The sequence below is a fragment of the Bufo bufo genome, chromosome 3, assembly GCF_905171765.1.
Source record: "Bufo bufo chromosome 3, aBufBuf1.1, whole genome shotgun sequence".
Lineage (NCBI taxonomy): Eukaryota > Metazoa > Chordata > Amphibia > Anura > Bufonidae > Bufo > Bufo bufo.
This window is the reverse complement of record NC_053391.1, coordinates 169,836,982-169,863,104: the sequence shown is the minus strand read 5'-3', so window position 1 is coordinate 169,863,104 and position 26,123 is coordinate 169,836,982.

The following is a 26,123-nucleotide window of genomic DNA, read 5'->3' as shown; positions in this document are numbered from 1 at the left end:
GAGGCAACGAAAAGCTGTCCTCTGTGGGAGGTGTATTGTCTGTGTCCTCTGTATCCCCCATCCACGCACCAGTAATGGCCATGAGCTGGTCTGGGAGCCACCCTGCTGTGAACATGATTCCTACTTCTTCAACTCCTCATCCTCCACCTCGTCATCCTCCTGAACTGTGCCCTGGCTGGACAATTGTGTACCTTGGGTTTGTGGGTGCAGGAACCCACCCTCGGAGCCACTTGGGAATGAATGTCCGGAAACCCTACGAAATGATCTCTCTTCCTCCTCCTCCTGTGCCACATCCTTTTCCATCATCGCCAGGAGCGTTTTTTCAAGGAGGCATAGAAGTGGGGTAGTAACGCTGAGAACAGTGTTATCGACACTGGCCATGTTGGTGGTGTACTCGAAACAGCGCAACAAGGAACAAAGGTCTCGCATAGCCCAGTCATTGGTGGTGAAGTGGTGCTGTTCCGAAGAGCGACTCATTCGTGCGTGCTGCAACTGAAACTCCACTATTGCCTGCTGCTGCTCGCACAGTCTGGCCAGCATGTGCAAGGTGGAGTTCCACCTTGTGGGCACGTCGCATATGAGATGGAGAGCGGAAAGGCCAAAGTTACGCTGCAGCGCTGACAGGCGAGCAGCAACAGGGTGAGAACGCTGTAAGCACGCACAGACGGCTCGCACTTTATACAGCAGCTCTGACATGTCGGGGTAATTTTTAAGGAATCTCTGCACCATTAAATTCAGCACATGCGCCAGGCAAGGGATGTGCGTCAAACCGGCTAGTCCCAGAGCTGCTACGAGATTTCACCCATTATCGCACACCACCAGGCCGGGCTTGAGGCTGTCTGGCACAAACCACTCATCGGTCTGTTGTTCAAGGCCCGTCCACAGCTCCTGCACGGTGTGGGGTTTGTCACCTAAACAGATACGTTTTAAAACTGCCTGCTGTCATTTACCCCTGGCTGTGCTGAAGTTGGTGGCGAAGGTGTTACACTGACCGGATGAGGAGCTGGTAGAGGATAAAGAAGCAGAGTAGGAGGAGGAAGCAACAGTAGGCAAACTGAAAAGCCCTGCAATCCTCGGTCGTGGAAGGACATGCGCCAAACTGCTATCCGCCTCAGGCCCATCTGCCACTGCATTTACCCAGTGTGCTGTTATGGAGATATAACGGCCCTGACCGTGCTTACTGGTCCACGTATCCGAAGTCAGGTGCACCTTGCCACAGATGGCATTGCGCAGTGCACACCTGATTTTGTCCCCTACTTGGTTGTGAAGGAAAGGGATGGCTCAACTTGAAAAGTAGTGGCGGCTGGGCATGACGTACTGTGGGACAGCCACCACCATAAGGCCTTTAAAACTATCCGTCTCCAATAGATGGAATGACAGCATTTCAAAGGCAAGTAATTTAGAAATGCTGGCTTTCAGGGCTAGGGATCGCGGGTGGGTAGGGGGGTACTTCCTCTTCCTCTCCAGCATTTGGGAGATGGAGAGCTGAACGCTTCCGTGTGACATTGTGGAGATGCTTAGTGACCCAGGTGTTGGTGTTGCTGGCAGATCCTCTGTGGGGTGCCAGGTGGCACTGTTACTCGAGAGGTGGATGAAGAGGCCGAGACCGCAGCAGAAGAGGAAGCAGGAGGAGCCAGAGACCTTTCTTGGTTTTTGAGGTGTCTACTCCACTGCAGCTCGTGCTTTGCACTTAAATGCCTTGTCATGCAGGTTGTGCTCAGGTTGAGAACGTTTATGCCTCGCTTCAGGCTCTGATTGCACAGCGTGTCTTGTCGTCAGCACATTGTCTGAAGAACTGCCACGCCAGGGAACTCCTTGAAGCTGGCTTTGGTGTGCTCGGTCCTATGCTGCGGTGGGCAGTAGGAGGCATACTGTCTAGAGGACGTCAGCTTCACTTTTGCACCCTGCTCCCTCTTCTGCTGTGCTGGTGGCTCTGTGCGACCACCGCCTCTTCCTCCGAACTACATTGGTCACTCGCATGACCTTGATTCCTTGTGGGGTCGAGGACCTCTTCGTCCTCCACATCATCTTCCACCCAGTCTTCACCCCTCACTTCCTTGTCGGTCTGCACACTTTCGAAAGCCCCAGCAGTTGGCACCTGTGTTTCGTCATCATACGTGCTGCGATGGTCCTCTCATGTACTCATCTTGAAAAATAAGTATTTGGGCATCGGTACACTCAATCTCTTCCACTTCTGGGGCAGGGTTAGGTGGATGGCCCACGGAAACTCTGCTAACAAAGTCATAAAAAAGCAGAAGAGACTGCTGCATGACTTGGGGCTCAGACTGCTTGGATAATTTGCAAGGGAGTGAGGTGAAAGACTGATGGACATCGGCTGCAGGTGCCAACTGTATTTGACGCTCTCCTCATATTTTTTACATTTAGGATCTTGCTCTAAATGTGTGTTTAATTAATAGTAGACTAGAACGACAGTATGTAAAGGGTGTATCTCATACGGCCTGAACCAGACTAGGCCTCAATAAAAGATTTTTTTGCCCAAAATGGCTGTATTTCAAATGCATAGTTCAAACCAATGTATGTAGAGGTAGTATCTCAGAGGGCCTGTAACCTCTGTAGGCCTGCAGTAAATATATCTTTACAGAAAATGGCTATATTTCAAATAGCTATATTTCAAATGCCTAATTAAAACCCCTGTATGTAGAGGTAATATCTCACAGGGCCTGAACCAGTGTAGGCCTGCAGTAAATATATCTTTGCACAAAATGGCTGTATTTCAAATGACTGTATTTCAAATGCCTAATTCAAACCCCTGTATGTAGAGGTGGTATCTCACAGGACCTGAACCTGTGAAGGCCTGAAGTAAATATATCTTTGCACAAAAAGGCTGTATTTCAAATGGCTGTATTTCAAATGCCTAATTCAAACCCCTGTATGTAGAGGTAGTATCTCACAGGGCCTGAACCTCTGTAGGCCTGCAGTAAATATACCTTTGCTCAAAATGGCAGTATTTCAAATGGCTGTATTTCAAATGCCTAATTCAAACCCCTGTATGTAGACGTGGTATCTCACAGGGCCTGAACCTCTGCAGGCCTGAAGTAAATATATCTTTGCACAAAATGGCTGTATTTCAAATGGCTGTATTTCAGATGCCTAATTCCATCCCCTGTATGTAGAGGTAGTATCTCAGAGGGCCTGAACCTCTGTAGGCCTGCAGTAAATATATCTTTGCACAAAAAGGCTGTATTTCAAATGGCTGTATTTCAAATCCCTAATTCAAACCCCTGTATGTAGAGGTAGTATCTCAGAGGCCCTGAACCTCTGTAGGCCTGAAGTAAATATATATTTGCACAAAAAGGCTGTATTTCAAATGGCTGTATTTCAAATGACTAATTCAAACCCCTCTATGTAGAGTTTGTATCCCAGAGGCCCTGAACCTTTGTAGGCATGAAGTAAATATATCTTTGCACAAAATGGCTGTATTTCAAATGGCTGTATTTCAAATGCCTAATTTAAACCCCTGTATGTAGAGGTAGTATCTCAGAGGGCCTGAACCTCTGTAGGCCTGCAATAAATATATCTTTGCCCAAAATGGCTGTATTTCAAATGGCCGTTCGACTGCGGGTGAAAAGCAGAAGAGAATGACAACCGAATCCCCAAGCGAGAACAGAAGGCCTTCCAGAATCTGGAAACAAATTGCGTACCCCTATCAGAAACAATGTCTGAAGGAATGCCATGCAATTTAACAATGTGATCAACAAACGCTTGCGCCAACGTCTTAGCATTGGGTAACCCAGGAAAGGGAATAAAATGCACCATTTTGCTAAAACGGTCCACTACCACCAGAATCACAGTCTTCCCCAAGGAACGAGGCAGGTCCGTAACGAAGTTCATAGACAGATGCGTCCAAGGGCAGGAAGGAATGGGTAAAGGGAGGAGAGAACCCGATGGGCATGAATGAGGGACTTTGGCACGAGCGCAGGTCTTGCAGGCTGCCACAAAACCCTCAACTGTCTTACGAAGAGCCGGCCACCAGAATCTCTGAGCAATGAGATCCACTGTGGCTCTACTCCCCGGGTGCCCAGCAAGGACAGTATTGTGGTGCTCCTTAAAAACCTTGTGTCGTAAAGCGAGAGGCACAAACAACCTCTCAGGAGGACAAAGATCAGGAGCCTCTGCCTGGGCTGCCTGAACGACCACCACGATGACCACCCCTTCAGCCAAAATGGGACCAGGGTCATCAAAGTTCCCCCCTCCTGGAAAACAACGTGACAGGGCATCCGCCTTCACATTTTTAACCCAAGGGCGGAACGTGACAACAAAATTAAACCTAGAAAAGAACAAAGACCATCTGGCCTGTCTCGGGTTCAGACGCTTGGCCGATTCCAAGTTGGCCAGATTCTTATGGTCGGTAAACACGGTAATAGGGTGTCTGGCTCCCTCTAACCAATGGCGCCATTCCTCAAAAGCTAATTTGATGGCCAACAACTCCCTATCTCCCACATCGTAATTTCTCTCTGCAGAGGAGAGTTTCCTTGAGAAAAAGGCACACGGTCGCCATTTGGCAGAAGAGGGACCCTGAGATAAGACCGCACCCACACACACCTCAGAAGCGTCCACCTCAACAATAAAAGGTAGAAAAACATCAGGTTGTACCAAAATGGGAGAGGAAGCAAAACTCTTTGATACGAGAAAAGGCTTTAAGCGCATCTACCGACCACGAGGAAAAATCTACCCCCTTTTTAGTCATATCAGTGAGTTGCTTAACAACAGAGGAATAATTCAAAATGAACTTTCTGTAATAATGGGCAAAACCCAAAAACCGCATCAGCGCCTTCTGATTCTCAGGAAGCTCCCAATCAAGCATTGAATCTCCGGAACCACAAACACACATTTTTCCAGTTTAGTGTACAATTTATTCTCCCGCAGAATCAGCAAGACCTGGCGTAGGTGGTCCCGATTAATCTTGGAATCAGGAGAAAAAATCTAAATGTCATCTAGATACACCAGAACAAATTTCCCCATTAAATGATAAAAAATGCTGTTCACAAAATGTTGGAAGACGGCCGGAGCATTCATCAAACCAAAGGGCATAACCAAATTCTCAAAATGACCCTCAGGGGTATTGAAGGCCGTCTTCCATTTGTCCCCTTCCCTGACCCTGACTAGGTTGTATGCCCCTCTTAAATCCAACTTAGAAAAAACTTTAGCCCCAACAATCTGGTTAAACAGGTCCGGGATCAGAGGAAGGAGATATGGGTCACGAATTGTGATACGGTTCAGCTCCCTGAAATCCAGGCAATGTCTTAAAGAACCATCTTTTTTCTTAACAAAAAAAAAAACTGCGGAGATAGGTGACTTCGAGGGTCGGATGTGTTCCTTTCTCAGGCTCTCAGAGATATAAGTACGCATAGCGACTCTTTCAGGTTGGGAGAGATTGTATAAACTTGATTTTGGCAGCTTGGCACCTGGGATGAGATTAATAGGGCAGTCGTACTCCCGGTGAGGGGGCAACTCCTGGACACCACTCTCGGAAAACACATCCGAAAATTCAGCGAGAAAAGATGGTACAGTCTTGGTAGAAACCTCTGAAAGAGACGCCGTGAGGCAATTCTCTCTGCAAAACTCACTCCAACCATTTATTTGCCTTGCTTGCCAATCAATGGTGGGGTTATGTTTAGTGAGCCAGGGTAGCCCCAACAGTAGAGGAGTTGGTAATCCGCTTAGGACAAAACATGACATATCCTCAACATGAGCGTCACCCACAGTCAAACGGATATTGTGAACTATGCCCTTTAACGATCTTTGAGAAAGTGGAGCGAAATCGATAGCAAAAACAGGTATATCCTTTTCCAAAGTGCATACCTGGAAACCATGCGTTATTGCAAATTGATTATCAATGAGATTGACAGCTGCTCCACTATCTACAAAAATCTCACAAACAATGTTCTTGCTGTCTAGCGCCACCCTGGCAGGTAGGAGAAAACGGGAACTACAAGAAAACGGCAAACCTTCAATTTCCGCATCAACCTTGCCAATAGTAGCAAATGGAAAGTTTTTAGAGGTTTTTTATTTTTATTTTATATTTATACCCCCACAACAGAAACAAACCCTCCTCTGAGAGCTGAATCCTCTACTATCAGAGGCAAGCAAACTCAGCTGCATGGCCTCTTCCTCAGAGGGGATTGAGAAAGAGGGGATTGAGAGAGACTGAGACCCCTGCGCACTGAATAAGACAGCCCCACTGTCCTTGGGCTGAATATGACAAGAAGGAGTAGTCTCCTCTCTCTCTCTAAGATGCCTGTCAATACGAACAGCTAGAGACATGCCAGATTCTAACGAGGCTGGTCTCTCATTAAAAGCAAATGCATCTTTCAATCTTTCCGAAAGACCATGGCAAAATTGACTTCAGAGTGCAGCATCATTCCAACCAGTATCAGCTGCCCATCTCAGAAATTCAGAACAATATATCTCTGCAGACTGTTTACCCTGGCATAAAAGATGCAGTTTAGATTCAGCCAGAGAAATACGATCCGGGTCATCATATGTCTGCCCCAGGGCTACAAAAAATTCATCCTGCGAAAGGAGGGGCCGTGCCCCCACCGGCAGCGAATAGGCCCAAGATTGAGCGTTATCCCTGAGCAGCGAGATGATGATCCCCACCCTCTGCTCCTCATCACCAGAGGAATGGGGAAGTAGGCGAAAATTGAGTTTGCAAGCCTCTCTAAAGCTAACAAAATTCTCACTACCCCCGGAGAACGTATCCGGAAGCGAGATCTTAGGCTCGGAACAAACTCCATGAACGCCAGAAGAACCGGTCACCTGAAACTGAGACACAGTTTTACGGAAATCTGCTACCTCCAGCAAAAGACCTTGTATGCGGTCAATCAAGGCTAAAACCGGATCCAAGCTTAAAACCGTTAAGGCGGTTTATAATGTCACGGATGATGTTGCAGATAGCTGGAAATTATGAATAAACGTCCGACTGGCTTGATCCCAAACTAAGGAGCATATAGGTGAGCCCTATAAAACCCTAAGAGCTCTCCCTGACTGCTATGCCCATGCAAGGGTCTCAATGGTAGACAATTGCATGCCCACGTAACTAAGACTGTATGACACCTGAAAACCCTATAATAGTGAGGGGACACGACCACTGGCTCCCTGCACTTAATACGGACGGAGTCAGGGTCACCTAGAATCAAGCCAGCAAGGAAACACAATACATGAAAAGACTTATCTGAGCAAACAGCAACAGCAGCCTCCAGCAGTGAACACTTCATCCAGGAATTAGTATAAACAGCAAAGTGAGGCAGTATGGGAGGGAATATAAAGGGAGACGATTAGTCTAAATAGGTGACACCTGGGAGAAGGAAAGGAGATGACAAAGTGAAACCAAAACAAAGAACATCATGCAAACGGCAAACCTTCAATTTCCGCATCAAAATGGCTGTATTTCAAATGGCTGTATTTCAAATGCCTAATTCAAACCCCTGTATGTAGAGGTAGTATCTCAGAGGACCTGAACCTCTGTAGGCCTGAAGTAATTATATCTTTGCACAAAAAGGCTGTATTTCAAATGGCTGTATTTCAAATGCCTAATTCAAACCCCTGTATGTAGAGGTGGTGTCTCACAGGGCCTGAACCTCTGTAGGCCTTAAGTAAATATATATTTGCACAAAAAAGGCTGTATTTCAAATGGCTGTATTTCAAATGCCTAATTCAAACCCCTGTATGTAGAGGTGGTATCCTACAGGGCCTGAACCTCTGTACGCCTGGAGTAAATAAATCTTTGCACAAAAAGGCCGTATTTCAAATGGCTGTATTTCAAATGCCTAATTCAAACCCCTGTATGTAGAGGTAGTATCTCACAGGGCATGAACATCTGTAGGCCTGCAGTAAATATATCTTTGCACAAAATGGCTGTATTTCAAATGGCTGTATTTTAAATGCCTAATTCAAACCCCTGTATGTAGAGGTGGTATCTCACAGGGCCTGAACCTCTGTAGGTCTGAAGTAAATATATCTTTGCACAAAATGGCTGTATTTCAAATGGCTGTATTTCAAATGCCTAATTCAAACCCCTTTATGTAGAGGTAGTATCTCAGAGGGCCTGAACCTCTGTAGGCCTTCAGTAAATATATCTTTGCACAAAATGGCTGAATTTTAAATGGCTGTATTTCAAATGCCTAATTTAAACCCCTGTATGTCGAGGTAGTATCTCAGAGGGCCTGAACTTCTGTAGGCCTGCAGTAAATATATCTTTGCACAAAATGGCTGTATTTTAAATGGCTGTATTTCAAATGCCTAATTCAAACCCCTGTATGTAGAGGGGGTATCTCACAGGGCCTGAACCAGTGTAGGCCTGAATTCAATATTGGTGCGCCAAATGGCGGTATTTAAAATCTCTGAATGTAACCCAAATGTATTAAAGGTGTATCTCACAATGACATCTGCATTAAAGGCTGCCAACTAATTTTTTTATGCCCAAATGAGTGTTTGTTTAAAAACTGAATTTGACAGCAGTATATAAGCCTGTAATTTCACACGTGCTGATGCTGCAAGGCCTGAAAATAGTATTTTTTGTCAAAAGAGTGTGTTTTTCAAACCATAGAAAATGATGGGTGTCTTTCTACATTAAATTGCACACTGACTAATACAGATGTTGTAGATTGCCAAAAAAGTCATATTTTTCTAACAGAATATGAAAACTGTATATATTAAACTTGAATTTAACACTTGTAGATCTGTAATATACTGTTTTTTGAAAAAAAATTGTGTGTTTTTCAAACCCCAGAAAATGATGGGTGTATTTCTACCTTAAATTGCACACTGACTAATACAGATGTCGTAGATTGCCAAAAAAGTCTTTTTTTGCTAACAGAATATGAAAGCTGTATATATTAAACTTGAATTTAACACTTGCAGATCTGGAAAATACAGTTTTTTGAAAAAAAAAAAGTGTTTTTCAAACCCCAGAAAATGATGGGTGTATTTCTACCTTAAATTGCACACTGACTAATACAGATGTTGTAGATTGCCAAAAAAGTCTTTTTTTGTTAACAGAATATGAAAACTGTATATATTAAACTTGAATTTAACATTTGCAGATCTGGAAAATACAGTTTTTTTTAAAATAAATAGTGTGTTTTTAAAACCCCGGAAAATGATGGGTGTATTTCTACCTTAAATTGCACACTGACTAATTCAGATGTTGTAGATTGCCAAAAAAGTCTTTTTTTGCTAGCAGAATATGAAAGCTGTATATATTAAACTTGAATTTAACATTTGCAGATCTGGAAAATACAGTTTTTTGGAAAAAAAAAGTGTGTTTTTCAAACCCCAGAAAATGATGGGTGTATTTCTACCTTAAATTGCACACTGACTAATCCAGATGTTGTAGATTGCCCAAAAAGTTTTTTTTTGCTAACAGAATATGAAAGCTGTATATATTTAACTTGAATTTAACACTTGCAGATCTGGAAAATACTGTTTTTGGAAAAAAAATTGTGTTTTTCAAAACCTAGAAAATGATGAGTGTCTTTCTAGCTTTAATTGCACACTGACTAATCCAGATGTTGTACATTGCCAAAAAAGTATTTTTTTGCTAACAGAATATGAAATCTGTATATATTAAACTTGAATTTAACACTTGCAGATCTGGAAAATACAGTTTTAATTTTTTTTTATGTATTTCTACCTTAAATTGCACACTGACCAATCCAGATGTTGTAGTTTGCCCCAAAAAAATGGTGATTTGCAATGTCCCAAAAGTTCAGATGCATTGCTGGTGCACTGAGCATGCATAAAATGGCCGCCGCCACCCTCCTAACTAACAGAATTCTAAAAGTTTGTATTTTTTGGTCAATGAGCTCAGGGCAGGGTAAAACCATAGTGCCTTGCACCCACACAACTATTTGTCTGTAGATCGATGAGTTAGATTCTCTCCTATTCTCTCCCTGAAATCACAAGTCCAGCAGCATCCTCTCCCTACACTTGTAACAGCAGAGTGACATGCAGCGCTATGTGACTCAAGCTTATATAGAGCCTGGGTCACATGCTGCTCTGGCCAATCACAGCCATGCCATTAGTAGGCATGGCTGTGATGGCCTCTTGGGCCAAGTAGTATGAGGCTTGTTGACTGGCTGCTGTGCAGCCTTTCAAAAAGCGCCAAGAAACCGCCGAACACCGAACACAAACTTTTACGGAAATGTCTGGGTTCGGGTCCGGGGTCCAAAAATCCTAAAGTTCAGTAGGAACCCGAACTTTACAGTTCGGGTTCGCTCAACCCTAATCGGGGTAACTTTTAAGGAACCTCTGCACCACCAAATTCAGCACATGCGCCAGACAAGGGTTGTGCATCAAAGCGGCTAGTCCCAGAGCTGCTACGAGATTTCACCCATTATCGCACACCACCAGGTCGGCTTGAGGCTCACTGGCACCAACCACTCATCGGTCTGTTGTTCAAGGCCCGTCCAAAGCATCTGCGCGGTGTGGGGTTTGTCCCCCAAACAGATAAGTTTTAAAACTGCCTGCTGTCATATACCCCTGGCTGTGCTGAAGTTGGTGGTGAAGGTGTTACGCTGACCAGATGAGGAGCCGGAAGAGGATGAGGAAGCGGAGTAGGAGGAGGAAGCAACAGGAGGAAAACTGAAGCGCCCTGCAATCCTTGGTGGTGGAAGGACATGCGTCAAACTGCTATCCGCCTCAGGCCCAGCCGCCACTGCATTTACCTAGTGTACTGTTATGGAGATATAACGTCCCTGACAATGCTTACTGGTCCACGTATCCGTAGTGAGGTGGACCTTGCCACAGATGGTGTTGCACAGTGCACACCTGATTTTGTCCCCCACTTGGTTGTGCAGGAAAGGGATAACATGCCTTGAAAAGTAGTAGCGGCTGGGCACGACGTACTGTGGGACAGCCACCGCTATAAGGCTTTTAAAACTCTCTGTCTCCATCAGACGGAATGACAGCATTTCAAAGGACAGTAATTTTGAAATGCTGGCATTCAGGGCCAGGGATCGCGGGTGAGTAGGGGGATACTTCCTTTTCTGCTCCAGTGTTTTGGAGATTGAGAGATGAATGCTTCCGTGGGACATTGTGGAGATTCTTGGTGACCCAGGTGGTGGTGTTGCTGGCAGAACCTCTGTTTGCGGGGTGGCAGGTGGCACTGTTACTTGAGAGGTGGATGAAGAGGCCGAGACCGCAGCAGAAGAAGAAGCAGGAGGAGTTTTTGAGGTGTCTACTTCACTGCAGCTCGTGTTTTGCACTTAGATGCCTGGTCATGCAGGTTGTGCTCAGGTTGAGAACGTTTATGCCTCGCTTAAGGCTCTGATTGCACAGCGTGCAAACCACTCGTGTCTTGTCGTCAGCCTATTGTCTGAAGAACTGCCACGCCAGGGAACTCCTTGGAGCTGGCTTTGGTGTGCTCAGTCCCTTGCTGCAGTGGGCAGTAGCAGGCATACTGTCTAGAGGACGGCCGCTCCACTTTTGCACGCTGCTCCCTCTTCTGCTGTGCTGGTGGCTCTGTGCGAACACTGCCTCTTCCTCCGAACTTCACAGGACACTCGCATGACCTTGATTCCATGTGGGGTCGAGGACCTCATCGTCCTCCACATCATCCTCCACCCAGTCTTCACCCCTGCCCTCCTTGTCTGTCTGCACACTTTTGAAAGCCACAGCAGTTGGCACCTGTGTTTGTCATCATCCGAGAGGTGCTGCGGTGGTCCTCCTATGTACTCATCTTGAAACATAAGTGGTTGGGCATCGGTGCACTCAATCTCTTCCACTTCTGGGGCAGGGCTAGGTGGATGGCCCACGGAAACCCTGCTACCAGAGTTATCAAAAAGCAGAAGAGACTGATGCATGACTTGGGGCTCAGACTGCTTGGCTGATTTGCAAGGGGGTGAGGTGAAAGACTAATGGACATCGGCTGCAGGTGCTAACTCTGATCTTTCAGCAGGAGACTGTGTGGGAGACAACGTGAAGGAATTGGAGGCACTGTCTGCAACCCAATCTACTATCGCCTGTACTTGTTCTGGTCTCACCATTCGTAGAGAGACCAAATACAGCTGAAGGTTCTGTCGCCTACTCGCACCTGAGGAAGGTGTTTCACTTGTGAGTGTAGCTGGCACAGATCGACCACGTCCTCTCCCTGCAACAGGAGCTCCACCAGCAGCACCACGACCGGGGCCACGTCCCGTATTTGACGCGCTCCTCATATTTCTCAAATTTAGGATCTTGCCCAAAATGGGTGTTTTTTTAATAACAGAATAGAACAACAGTATCTAAAGGGTGTATCTCACAATGACAGATGCAGCAAAGGCTGCAAAATTATTACTTTTGCCCAAAATAGGTGTTTTTTGAATAGCAGAATATAACAACAGTATCTAAAGGGTGTATCTCACACTGACAGATGCAGACAAGGCCGCATATTTAGTTTTTTGCCCAAAATTGGTGTTTTTTTAAAATAACAGAATAGAACAGCAGTATCTAACGCATGTATCTCACACTGACAGATGCAGCAAAGGCTGCAAATTAAGATTTTTGCCCTAATTAAGGTGTTTTTTTTAATAGCATAATAGAACAACAGTATCTAAAGGGTGTACCTCGCAATGACAGATGCAGCAAAAGCGGCAAAATTATTATTTTTTGCCCAAAATAGGTGTTTTTTTAATAGCAGAATATAACAACAGTATCTAAAGAGTGTATCTCACACTGACAGATGCAGACAAGGCCGCAGATTTTTTTTTTTGCCCAAAATGTGTGTTTTTTTTAATAACAGAATAGAAAAGCAGTATCTAACGCATGTATCTCACACTGACAGATGCAGCAAAGGCTGCAAATTAAGATTTTTGCCCAAAATAGGTGTTTTTTTAGATAGAATAGAACAACAGTATCTAAAGGATGTATCTCACAATGTCAGATGCAGCAAAGGCTGCAAAATAAAAAAAATTGCCCAAAATAGGTGTTTTTTTTAATAACAGAATATGACAGCAGTATATAACGCTTGAATTTCACGCTGACAAATGCAGTAAGGTCGGAAATTTTCAGTACTGCCCAAAATGGGTGTTTTTTTAATAACAGAATATTATTTCTATAAAGAAATAGTGGGGCACACCTACATCCGGAATTGACACAGAACGCTAGCTCGTGATGCTGCTATTAATATTTATTACATAAGAACATAAAATATTAAGGGTTAACAGTACATCTATAAAATATCAATAAAATACAGCTATGTATACATGTGGTAACATAAAAAAATAAAAATAAAAATAAGATAACTAAATAAGATAAATAAAAATTGATGTAACCAGTCTGAAGGTATTAAATAGGTGCACCTAATAATGCCGTAGTTGGATAATGCTACCAACAGTCTTGTATATTAATAATGGATTGTAGCCAATAGATTGTTGTATTATATATCCAACTTAGGTGCACTTGTAGTGTGCGTGGTTCCCCTTTATATCGACGATTTTTGCAACAATTTGTGGATGTAAAAAGTTCTGGTATGAATGATGCCTTACAAATGAGGATATTTTTCTCAGTTGTTAGATGTGTACTCGTAGCTATAGTGTGACCATCTGCTACTACACAATTACTGATTCAAGCTGTGATACTCACTGTTTGGAGCGATGATGTCCGAGGTTTTCGTGCCTAGCGTGGCGTCCCACGTGTTGCGGCACAGAAGATCTTACCTCCGGTTTATTCTACAGTAAGTAATGAATTGTTAAGGCTTTAAACAGTCCACTAGACGCCGGGGTCTATAGATATTGGACCCTCTTTGATGTTCGGCGTTTCCTTGTGTCTATTTAATCTAGACGCGGCGAGACTGTTTATCATTCGTATACAGCATTCGGGAGCGCTCCGAAGATTCGTGGATAATCCGCAGAATATGTTCTGCGGTTTTTTTCTTCCTTAGAGACTTGTATACACCAGACGCGTTTCGGAGTTAACACAGACTCCTTCCTCTGTGGTCAAGTCTCATATGTTATGTGGTGGTTTATATAGTCCTAGATATAAGAAAAGTGAAAACATTAAAAACATGAGTAATAATAACCTATCCCGAAAGGAAGTACATGCAATCAAACAATTACAGAAAGAAAACAATATAGTTATACGCCCTGCAGATAAAGGCGGAGCAATCGTCATTTTGGAGGCGGATAATTATAATAAGGAATGTAAAAGTCAATTGGCGGATGTCAATACATAGAAAGAAATTAAAATCAGATCCAACACAAGAATACTATGTAGAGTTAACTGAGCTGTGCAATAGAGGTTTGGAACAATAAAAGAGGAACATATATACTGAATACTCAACAAAGATTGCCAGTCTTTTATTGCATCCCTAAACTACACAAAAATCAAACCAATCCACCCGGATGACCAATTATTTCGGGCAGAAATTCACTCACGGCCAATCTGTCACAATATATCGACAGATTATTACAACCCGCGGTGAAAAGGACTAGATCGTACACTAAGGATAATAGCCAGATAATACAAATTGTGGAAAAAATACAATGGGATCCAAACTGGACTATAGGCACACTAGACGTGCAGTCTTTATATACAGTGATTCACCATGACCAAGGTATTCAAGCCATGAAAAAGCAACTATTACAAGATGGACACTTACCTATTCAACAAATAGAATATATAATGGAGGCAGTACGATTCATATTGAATCAGAATTATTTTTACTTTGACACTGAGTTCTATGTGCAAACACAGGGCACAGCCATGGGCACCAGGTTTGCCCCCAGTTATGGCAATTTATTTATGGCCCAATGGGAGCAGGACATTATTGCTCCCAAACTGGGGGCAGACCTAGTGCTCTGGAAAAGATATATAGACGATGTGTTGTTTATTTGGCGTAACGATCAGGCATCACTTGATCTTTTTCTGGAAGAAATCAATGACAATTTACTAAATCTACGCTTTTCAGCCGTGACGAGTGTATCCTCTGTTTAGTTTTTAGATTTACAAATTACTATTGAAGACAACAGCCTAGTGTGTAGCACTTATCAAAAGCTGACATCAAAAAAATAGCTACATACTATATAACAGTTGCCATTTACCACAATGGCTTTACAAACATACCTTCAGGCCAATTTAGACGCATTAAAAAAAATAGTTCCAAACAAGAAAGATTTGAGGAAGAAGCAATAAAATTAAGAGATCAATTTTTACTGAAAAAATACCCATAAGAAATATTAGAATCATCATTAGAAGCAGTCCGCAGATTAGATCCAAAAACTTTTTTTGCGGACAACTTGGAAACATCAAAACCAAGCACAAATGACAATATAAGATTAATATTACCATTTAATTCACAACATAAAAAGATCAGATATATAATTAATAAACATTGGCATCATATCGTCAAAGATAAAACAATAGGACCTATATTACCCAATAAACCTCAAATCACTTTTACTAAGGCTCCAAATTTAGGTTTGTTGGTAGCCCCCACAATCATCAATAAGGCTTCAAAAACATGTTCAATCCAAAAATGGATGGGCCTTTCAGGCTTTTATAGATGTGGATCATGTATGGGGTGTAAAGTTACCTCATTCCCCAAAAAAACTATTTAGGTAGAATCCACTAGCAATACTCATAAACATAAAATTAAAGAATTTCTGACATGCAGTACGGAGAGTGTTATATACATCATACAATGCCCATGTAAAAAACAGTATGTGGGCAGAACTAAAAGAACTTTGAAAAAACGTATTGCAGAGCATATTGCAAATATAAAAAAAGGATACGACAAACACACTTTGTCCCTCCATTTTAAGACCTCACATAATCAGGACCCAAAAGGAATGGTGTTTGCAGCCTTGGAGAAGGTGAACACCCACTGGAGAGGGGGAGATCATATAAGTAAAATGTCACGGATGGAATCTAGGAAAATATTTGATTTTAACACTATCCTCCCAGAGGGATTAAATGCAGAATTGGAGGTTTTCAGTTTCTTGTAGTGTATGGAGAGGGGAGTCCTCCAGCGGATGGAAGCATGGTTGTATGTCCATCCGGCCCAGCCTTTATGCAGGATCTCCCTCTCCCCCTACACTATACAATTTGTTGGTTGTATGCCGAGTAAACACGTCCTGAGACTCCTGAATAAAATACTTACCCCAACTGGATGATCAGCCACTGTCCTTTAGCAAGTATAACAAGCCCTGTATAAGAAATTAAGGGAGAGTAACGTAATTAACTTGAATCAGACTGGTTATTCATAAACAGATATAAATGGAAGTTTAACAAACATGTTATATCACAACACATAACATCACTCTTCATTCATTCATTTTTTCACACTTAGTTTTGTCTTTGTTTTTTAAATAAAACGCATATTATGAAAAAAAAAAACTCTATATCTATTTAAAAAAAATCGCACATGAGTAAAACGCATGTACCTTTATCTTAAATAACACATTTTGCAGAAATTTCGATTTCACTTGATAATTTCTAATGGTTTGTATAACTAGTTTGACTTAAGGATATGCAGCATATTTTGAATATAAAAATCTCACTCCCCTTACGAATGATTACTCTAGGAAATATAAATACTCAGTTAAGCTAGTATGTAGCGGACACTGTATATATGTTTTCAACATTTTTAATATGTTTCTAATATGTTTCTAAATCTTCTATGTAACCAACCATATATAAAGTACTAAATGGTCAGATAGGTTCGATCCAGGTTTTCAGGTTCACCCTAAGATGATGCAACAATTCTAATGAGAAGATTGACCTAGGACTATATAAACCACCACATAACATATGAGACTTGACCACTGAGGAAGGAGTCTGTGTTAACTCCGAAACGCGTCTGGTGTATACAAGTCTCTAAGGAAGAAAAAAAAACGCAGCACATATTCTGCGGATTATCCACGAATCTTCGGAGCGCTCCCGAATGCTGTATACGAATGAGAAACAGTCTCGCCGCGTCTAGATTAAATAGACACGAGGAAACGCTGATCATCAAAGAGGGTCTAATATCTATAGACCCCGGCGTCTAGTGGACTGTTTAAAGCCTTAAAAATTCATTACTAACTGTAGAATAAACCGGAGATAAGATCTTCCGTGCCGCAATACGTGGGACGCAACGCTAGGCACGAAAACCTCGGACATCATCACTCCAAGGAACACAGCTTGAATCAGTAATTGTGTAGAAGCAGATGGTCACGCTATAGCTACGAGTACACATCTAACAACTGAGAAAAATATCCTCATTTGTAAGGCATCATTCATACCGGAACTTTTTACATCCACAAATTGTTGCAAAAATCGTCGACATAAAGGGGAACCACGCACACTACAAGTGCACCTAAGTTGGATATATAATACAACAATCTATTGGCTACAATCCATTATTAATATACAAGACTGTTGGTAGCATTATCTATCTACGGCATTATTAGGTGCACCTATTTAACCACCTCAGGACCGCCGTACGCAGGATTGCGTCTTTGCGGCGGCCCTGCTCTTCTGGGTGGACGCGCCGGTGCGTCCTCTCGCGAGACGCGAGATTTCCTGTGAACGCGCGCACACAGGCGCGCGCGCTCACAGGAACGGAAGGTAAGAGAGTTGATCTCCAGCCTGCCAGCGGCGATCGTTCGCTGGCAGGCTGGAGATGTGTTTTTTTTAACCCCTAACAGGTATATTAGACGCTGTTTTGATAACAGCGTCTAATATACCTGCTACCTGGTCCTCTGGTGGTCCCCTTTGTTTGGATCGACCACCAGAGGACACAGGTAGCTCAGTAAAGTCCCACCAAGCACCACTACACTACACTACACCCCCCCCCCGTCACTTATTAACCCCTTATTAGCCCCTGATCACCCCATATAGACTCCCTGATCACCCCCCTGTCATTGATTACACCCCTGTCATTGATCAACCCCCTGTAAAGCTCCATTCAGATGTCCGCATGATTTTTACGGATCCACTGATGGATGGATCGGATCTGCAAAACGCATACGGGCGTCTGAATGAAGCCTTACAGGGGCGTGATCAATGACTGTGGTGATCACCCCATATAGACTCCCTGATCACCCCCCTGTCATTGATTACCCCCCTGTCATTGATTACCCCCCTGTAAAGCTCCATTCAGATGTCCGCATGATTTTTACGGATGCACTGATAGATGGATCGGATCCGCAAAATGCATCCGGACGTCTGAATGAAGCCTTACAGGGGCATGATCAATGACTGTGGTTATCACCCCATATAGACTCCCTGATCACCCCCCTGTCATTGATCACCCCCCTGTAAAGCTCCATTCAGATGTCCGCATGATTTTTACGGATGCACTGATAGATGGATCGGATCCGCAAAACGCATCCGGACGTCTGAATGAAGCCTTACAGGGGCGTGATCAATGACTGTGGTGATCACCCCATATAGACTCCCTGATCACCCCCCTGTCATTGATTACACCCCTGTCATTGATCACCCCCCTGTAAAGCTCCATTCAGATGTCCGCATGATTTTTACGGATGCACTGATAGATGGATCGGATCCGCAAAACGCATCCGGACGTCTGAATGAAGCCTTACAGGGGCGTGATCAATGACTGTGGTGATCACCCCATATAGACTCCCTGATCACCCCCCTGTCATTGATTACCCCCCTGTAAAGCTCCATTCAGATGTCCGCATGATTTTTACGGATGCACTGATAGATGGATCGGATCCGCAAAATGCATCCGGACGTCTGAATGAAGCCTTACAGGGGCATGATCAATGACTGTGGTTATCACCCCATATAGACTCCCTGATCACCCCCCTGTCATTGATCACCCCCCTGTAAAGCTCCATTCAGATGTCCGCATGATTTTTACGGATGCACTGATAGATGGATCGGATCCGCAAAACGCATCCGGACGTCTGAATGAAGCCTTACAGGGGCGTGATCAATGACTGTGGTGATCACCCCATATAGACTCCCTGATCACCCCCCTGTCATTGATTACACCCCTGTCATTGATCACCCCCCTGTAAAGCTCCATTCAGATGTCCGCATGATTTTTACGGATGCACTGATAGATGGATCGGATCCGCAAAACGCATCCGGACGTCTGAATGAAGCCTTACAGGGGCGTGATCAATGACTGTGGTGATCACCCCATATAGACTCCCTGATCACCCCCCTGTCATTGATCACCCCCCTGTAAAGCTCCATTCAGATGTCCGCATGATTTTTACGGATGCACTGATAGATGGATCGGATCCGCAAAACGCATCCGGACGTCTGAATGAAGCCTTACAGGGGCGTGATCAATGACTGTGGTGATCACCCCATATAGACTCCCTGATCACCCCCCTGTCATTGATTACACCCCTGTCATTGATCACCCCCCTGTAAAGCTCCATTCAGACGTCCGCATGATTTTTACGGATCCACTGATAGATGGATCGGATCCGCAAAACGCATCCGGACGTCTGAATGAAGCCTTACAGGGGCATGATCAATGACTGTGGTGATCACCCCATATAGACTCCCTGATCACCCCCCTGTCATTGATTACCCCCCTGTAAAGCTCCATTCAGATGTCCGCATGATTTTTACGGATGCACTGATAGATGGATCGGATCCGCAAAACGCATACGGACGTCTGAATGAAGCCTTACAGGGGCATGATCAATGACTGTGGTTATCACCCCATATAGACTCCCTGATCACCCCCCTGTCATTGATCAACCCCCTGTCATTGATCACCCCCCCCTGTCATTGATCACCCCCCTGTCATTGATCACCCCCCCCTGTCATTGATCACCCCCCTGTCATTGATCACCCCTCTGTAAGGCTCCATTCAGACATTTTTTTGGCCCAAGTTAGCGGAATTTTTATTTATTTTTCTTACAAAGTCTCATATTCCACTAACTTGTGTCAAAAAATAAAATCTCACATGAACTCACCATACCCCTCACGGAATCCAAATGCGTAAAATTTTTTAGACATGTATATTCCAGACTTCTTCTCACGCTTTAGGGCCCCTAGAATGCCAGGGCAGTATAAATACGCCACATGTGACCCCATTTCGGAAAGAAGACACCCCCAGGTATTCCGTGAGGGGCATATTGAGTCCATGAAAGATTGAAATTTTTGTCCCAAGTTAGCGGAACGGGAGACTTTGTGAGAAAAAAATAAAAAATATCAATTTCCGCTAACTTGTGCCAAAAAAAAAAAATTTCTATGAACTCGCCATGCCCCTCATTGAATACCTTGGGGTGTCTTCTTTCCAAAATGGGGTCACATGTGGGGTATTTATACTGCCCTGGCATTCTAGGGGCCCCAAAGCGTGAGAAGAAGTCTGGTATCCAAATGTCTAAAAATGCCCTCATAAAATGAATGTGGGCCCCTTTGCGCATCTAGGCTGCAAAAAAGTGTCACACATGTGGTATCGCCGTACTCAGGAGAAGTTGGGGAATGTGTTTTGGGGTGTCATTTTACATATACCCATGCTGGGTGAGAGAAATATCTTGGTCAAATGCCAACTTTGTATAAAAAAATGGGAAAAGTTGTCTTTTGCCAAGATATTTCTCTCACCCAGCAAGGGTATATGTAAAATGACACCCCAAAACACATTCCCCAACTTCTCCTGAATACGGCGATACCACATGTGTGACACTTTTTTGCAGCCTAGGTGGGCAAAGGGGCCCATATTCCAAAGAGCACCTTTAGGATTTCACAGGTCATTTACCTACCTAACACACATTAGGGCCCCTGGAAAATGCCAGGGCAGTATAACTACCACACAAGTGACCCCATTTTGGAAAGAAGACACCCCAAGGTATTCCGTGAGGGGCATGGCGAGTTCCTAGAATTTTTTATTTTTTGTCACAAGTTAGTGGAAAATGCTGATTTTTTTTTTTTTTTTTTTTTTTTATACAAAGTCTCATATTCCACTAACTTGTGACAAAAAATAAAAACTTCCATGAACTCACTATGCCCATCAGCGAATACCTTGGGGTCTCTTCTTTCCAAAATGGGGTCACTTGTGGGGTAGTTATACTGCCCTGGCATTCTAGGGGCCCAAATGTGTGGTAAGGAGTTTGAAATCAAATTCTGTAAAAAATGACAAGTGAAATCCGAAAGGTGCTCTTTGGAATATGGGCCCCTTTGCCCACCTAGGCTGCAAAAAAGTGTCACACATCTGGTATCTCCGTACTCAGGAGAAGGTGGGGAATGTGTTTTGGGGTGTCATTTTATATATACCCATGCTGGGTGAGAGAAATATCTTGGCAAACGACAACTTTTCCCATTTTTTTATACAAAGTTGGCATTTGACCAAGATATTTATCTCACCCAGCATGGGTATATGTAAAAAGACACCCCAAAACACATTCCTCAACTTCTCCTGAGTACGGAGATACCAGATGTGTGACACTTTTTTGCAGCCTAGGTGGGCAAAGGGGCCCATATGCCAAAGAGCACCTTTCGGATTTCACAGGTCAATTTTTACAGAATTTGATTTCAAACTCCTTACCACACATTTGGGCCCCTAGAATGCCAGGGCAGTATAACTACCCCACAAGTGACCCCATTTTGGAAAGAAGAGACCCCAAGGTATTCGCTGATGGGCATAGTGAGTTCATGGAAGTTTTTATTTTTTGTCACAAGTTAGTGGAATATGAGACTTTGTATGAAAAAAAAAAAAAAAAAAAAATAATCATTTTCCACTAACTTGTGACAAAAAATAAAAAATTCTAGGAACTCGCCATGCCCCTCACGGAATACCTTGGGGTGTCTTCTTTCCAAAATGGGGTCACTTGTGGGGTAGTTATACTGCCCTGGCATTCTAGGGGCCCAAATGTGTGGTAAGGAGTTTGAAATCAAATTCAGTAAAAAATGACCTGTGAAATCCGAAAGGTGCTCTTTGGAATGTGGGCCCCTTTGCCCACCTAGGCTGCAAAAAAGTGTCACACATCTGGTATCTCCGTACTCAGGAGAAGGTGGGGAATGTGTTTTGGGGTGTCATTTTATATATACCCATGCTGGGTGAGAGAAATATCTTGGCAAAAGACAACTTTTCCCATTTTTTTATACAAAGTTGTCATTTGACCAAGATATTTATCTCACCCAGCATGGGTATATGTAAAAAGACACCCCAAAACACATTCCTCAACTTCTCCTGAGTACGGGGATACCAGATGTGTGACACTTTTTTGCAGCCTAGGTGGGCAAAGGGGCCCATATTCCAAAGAGCACCTTTCGGATTTCACTTGTCATTTTTTACTGAATTTGATTTCAAACTCCTTACCACACATTTGGGCCCCTAGAATGCCAGGGCAGTATAACTACCCCACAAGTGACCCCATTTTGGAAAGAAGAGACCCCAAGGTATTCGCTGATGGGCATAGTGAGTTCATAGAACTTTTTATTTTTTGTCACAAGTTAGTGGAATATGAGACTTTGTAAGAAAAAAAAAAAAAAAAAAAAAAAATCATCATTTTCCGCTAACTTGTGACAAAAAATAAAAAGTTCTATGAACTCACTATGCCCATCAGCGAATACCTTAGGGTGTGTACTTTCAGAAATGGGGTCATTTGTGGGGTGTTTGTACTGTCTGGGCATTGTAGAACCTCAGGAAACATGACAGGTGCTCAGAAAGTCAGAGCTGCTGCAAAAAGCGGAAATTCACATTTTTGTACCATAGTTTGTAAACGCTATAACTTTTACCCAAACCATTTTTTTTCTACCCAAACATTTTTTTTTTTATCAAAGACATGTAGAACTATAAATTTAGAGCAAAATTTCTATATGGATGTCGTTTTTTTTGCAAAATTTTACAACTGAAAGTGAAAAATGTCATTTTTTTGCAAAAAAATCGTTAAATTTCGATTAATAACAAAAAAAGTAAAAATGTCAGCAGCAATGAAATACCACCAAATGAAAGCTCTATTAGTGAGAAGAAAAGGAGGTAAAATTCATTTGGGTGGTAAGTTGCATGACCGAGCAATAAATGGTGAAAGTAGTGTAGGTCAGAAGTGTAAAAAGTGGCCTGGTCTTTCAGGGTGTTTAAGCACTGGGGGCTGAGGTGGTTAATACCTTCAGACTGGTTACATCAATTTTTTGTTATCTTATTTAGTTATCTTATTTTTTTATTTTTATTTTTTTAATATTACCACATGTATACATAGCTGTATTTTATTGATATTTTATAGATGTACTGTTAACCCTTGATATTTTATGTTCTTATGTAATAAATATTAATAGCAGCATCACGAGCTAGCGTTCTGTGTCAATTCCGGATGTAGGTGTGCCCCACTATTTCTTTACATTTCTTTACACTTTGCATTCTTTATATTATTGGGGTATCTCTTTTTTAGTGGGAGCACCCTTTCCTTGTTAGTTGGAGGGTGAGCCATCCCAACCCACTTTAATAGAATATTATTTCTGTATTTCAAGCTTGCATCTCACACTAACAGATGCAGACAAGGCCGCAAGTTTAGTTCTTTGCCCAAAATGGGTGTTTTTTTAATAACAGAATATGACAGCAGTATATAACGCTCGAATTTCACACTGACAAATGCAGCAAGAGCTACTATATTAAGTACTTTGCCCAAAATGGGTGTTTTTTAAACCAGAATATTATTGCTGTATTTCAAGATTGTATCTCACAATGACATACGCAGCAAAGGCTGCAAAATTAAGTTTTTTGCCCAAAATAGGTGTTTTTTTTATAGCAGAACAGAACAACAGTATCTAAAGGGTGTATCTCACACTGACAGATGCAGACAAGGCCTCAGATTAAGTTTTCTGCCCAAAATAGTTTTTTTTTTTTTAATAACAGAATATGACAGCAGTATATAACGCTCAAATTTCACACTGACGAATGCAGCAAAGGCTGCAAAATTAAGTTTTTTGCCCAAAATAGGTGTTTTTTTTTTATAACAGAATAGAACACCAGTATCTAACATGTGTATCTCACAATGACAAATGCAGCAAGGGAGGAAATATTAAGTACTTTGCCCAAAATGAGTGTTTTTTTAAACCCAGAATATAATTGCTGTATTTAAAGCTTGTATCTCACACTGACAGATGCAGATAAGGGCGCAAATTAGTTTTTTTGCCCAAAATAGGTGTTTTTTTATAACAAAATTGAAAACCAGTATTTAACACGTGTATCTCACAATGACAAATGCAGCAAGGACTGCAATATTAAATACTTTGCCCAAAATTAGTGTTTTTTTAAACCCAGAATATTATTACTGTATTTCAAGCTTGTATCTCACACTGACAGATGCAGAAAAGGCCACAAATTTTGTTTTTTGCCCAAAATGGGTGTTTTTTTAATAACAGAATAGGACAGCAGTATATAACACTTGAATTTCACACTGACAAATGCAGCAAGGGCTGCAATATTAAGTACTTTGCCCAAAATGGGTGTTTTTTTAAACCCAGAATATTATTGCTGTATTTCAAGCTTGTATCTCACACTGACAGATGCAGACAAGGCCGCAAATTTAGTATTTTCCCAAAAGAGGGTGTTTTATAAAACCCAGAAAATTATTGCTGTATTTCTAGCTTAAATTGCACACTGACTAATGTGGCATAGGTTCCAGATGGAGGGTATTGCCAAAAATGGGTGTTTTTTAAAACCCTGAAAATTATAGAAGTATTTCTAGCTTGTTTTTAACAATGAAAGATGCAGCAAACGCCAGAAAAATTTGGATTTTGCTCTAAATGGTTGTTTGTTTAATAACAGAACATGACAGCAGTATATAACACTTGAATTTCTAACTGCCAGATGCAGCAAGGGCTGTAAAATTTAGTATTTTGCCCAAAAAGGGTGTTTTTTAAAACCAAGAAAATTTTTGCTGTATTTCTAGCTTAAATTGCACACTGACTAATGCTGCAAAGGCAACAGATGTAGGGTCTTGCCAAAAATGGGTGATTTTTTTTTAAACTCAGAATATTATTGCAGTATTTCAAGCTTCTACTGTATTTGACTGTCACAAATGCACATATGCTGTGCTGGTGCACAGAACTCACATAAAATGGCCGCCGCCGCCCACATAACTAACAGACGGATAAAAGTTATTTTTCTGGGTCACTGGGCTCAGGGCAGGATACCCAAGCCGGGCGGGACATTGCGGTTCTGTAACGACTTCCGCAAACTTGATGAGCTTATTGAGAAGTTGGCCCAAGCCCGGTATTTTTCTGTGTTGGACCTCACCAAAGGGTACTGGCAGGTACCCTTGATGGAGGTTGCCAAGGAAAAAACGGCTTTCATCACGCTAGAGGGGCTGTATCAGTACAAGGTATTACCCTTTGGTCTACATGGCGCTCCTACCACATTTCAAAGGCTAATGGACATTGTACTCCGCCCACATCGTCGGTACGCTTTGGCGTACCTGGATGATATCGTTATCCACAGCACCGACTGGGAAAGTCACCTACCTAAAGTACAGGCTGTAGTGGACTCCCTTAGGAAGGCTGGCTTAACCGCTAACCCAAAAAAGTGCGCAATAGGGTTAAAAGAGACCAAGTACCTGGGGTATGTAATTGGGCACGGAATTATCAAACCTGAGGCAATTAGGAATTGGCCCCAACCTGTCACTACTCGGCAAGTAAAGTCATTCTTGGGTATGATGGGATACTATATGAGGTTTGTCCCCAATTTTGCTACAGTTACCGCACCATTGACAGGCCTTTTGAAGGGACTCAAGTCAATGAAAGTTCAGTAGAATGAGCAGGCGGAAAAGGATTTCTCCACTTTGAAGTCTGCCCTGTGTGGATCCCCGGTATTGGTGACGCCTGACTTCAAAAAGGAGTTTGTGGAACAGACCGATGCCTCTGAAGTAGGCCTCGGAGCTGTACTCTGTCAGGACATTAATGGGGAGGAACATCCTGTTGTTTTTCTGAGCTGAAAGCTACCTCAGCCAAGACTAGGTACAGTATAGTCGAGAGAGAGTGCCTGGCCATCAAATGGGCACTCGAGTCTCTCCACTATTACCTGTTGGGGAGAAAGTTCCGTCTGGTGACTGACCACTCCCCTCTCAAGTGGATGAGCCAGGCTAAAGAGAGGAATGCTTGGGTCACCAGGTGGTTCTTGTCGTTACAAAACTTAAAATTTTCTTTTTAACATAGGGCAGGCAGGTTACAGGGAAATGCAGATGCCCTGTCCAGGGTACACTGTCTGGCGG